The sequence below is a fragment of the Penaeus monodon genome, chromosome 28, assembly GCF_015228065.2.
Source record: "Penaeus monodon isolate SGIC_2016 chromosome 28, NSTDA_Pmon_1, whole genome shotgun sequence".
Classification (NCBI taxonomy): Eukaryota; Metazoa; Arthropoda; class Malacostraca; order Decapoda; family Penaeidae; genus Penaeus; species Penaeus monodon.
The window spans coordinates 25,753,304-25,754,899 of NC_051413.1; the positions used below are offsets into that span (position 1 = coordinate 25,753,304).

At 37.7% G+C, this 1,596-nt stretch overlaps 1 pseudogene; it reads left to right on the plus strand.

Moving 5' to 3' along the window:
* LOC119591431 overlaps positions 1-1,596 on the plus strand; it is a 23,795-nt pseudogene that overhangs the window by 10,331 nt on the left and 11,868 nt on the right.

The window sequence follows — 1,596 nt, forward strand, 5'->3', positions numbered from 1 at the left end:
GGGGGGGGGGGGGCACATCAGTTGTTGCTCTATTTTCGCGTTTGTTTATTTATAGAGCATTCATTTCTTCTTTTCTTGTGATCAGTGACCTGCTTTTATTTCTTTCATCCTCCATGGTGGGTGTTGTGAATGACTCATGATGGAAGATCAAGATGTAAACAAAGGCATATGCTGCTGCTATTCATCACAGAACTTGGCTGGCTCAGACCCAACTCACTCTGCCTACCCAGTGGCCATTTCCAGAATATAGAAAACCTTTCCCTCATAACTTAGACACACACACTGGAAAATTTCAGAGGAAAATTACACATTTTATACACTGCAGATCTAAAATAAACAAGTGGCCCTTCCTTCTTCTAGGCTGTATACCATTGTTCCCTAAAATTACATAACCTTAGAGATATATAGGGTATTATTTTTGGATGGTTTAGGAACATTCTGAGTGTCTGCTTGAAATGAGTGATTTTTCCACCCCATGTATTAGACTTTTACATGAAGATTGATATGTTTGTTAGATGCAGATAGATTGAAGTTTCTTAAATGGAGATAGATAGATGTGGAGAGATAGGTCGGTAGCATAACAAAATAATCAGAGCACAAGTAGATTGATACCAAGGTCACCTGCACGAAACAGGAATTGGAAGTGCAGGAACAATGACTTCCCTTCTTCCTTGATTCTGAGCAAGCCAATTGCTGTTTTTCAATAAAAGCATAAAAAGAAGAGTTTAGACTGATGTAGGAAGGTTGCAGCTCAAGAACTAGTAGCATTTAAGCAGCTATAAAATACCACACCTTTATAGCACATAGAACAGAGAGCAGCCTCCATTGTCAAATAGTATATATTGCAGGCACGCAGATTCTAGCCACATGCTGTGGTATACATAAATACCATTCATTGTCCAGATAGAGACTTACATGTCTTTAAGAAGTAAATGGATGGATAAACAGTATATCTTGAAATTAGAGAATGATAGTTTTGTTAAGTAGAAATGGAGTGATATATATCTTTTTACTGGGGGACAGATAGAGATAGAGATTCATGTTTCAGATAAAGGTAAATGTTGTATTTTAGAAGAAGACAGCAAGGCATACATTCTTAAGATGAAAATAGAGAGATTTCTTGTGGAAGACAAGGGAATGAGGATGACAAAGTATATATAACATCAGTTTTTAAAAGAAGCTCATGATTTCCCAGTATTAGGAAGAGGAAATTCAATGTTAAACCAGTTGTTGTAGAATAACTACAGCTAAACTTTGTAGTCTTGGATTATATTTATATTTAATGTCTTTTATTCCTTTTTCTTTTGCAGATTACACCCACACAATGTCCTTGGCATTCGTGCCTTTGCTGACACCCTTGCCTGCTGGTCACTAGTTGAGGCGAGTAACCGCTATCTGCAGAAGCACTTCGTAGACGTTTCAGTATCAGAGGAGTTCCTGAATCTCAATTTTTCTGATGTTAGAGAAATCATCTCAAGGGACGAGTTGAATGCACCTAGTGAGGAGTGTGTAAGTATAGATATACAGAAGGACATGTGGTATTTGGTGTGCTTTTTTTCTTGGTACACACATTGACACATGCATGTGCACATGCAC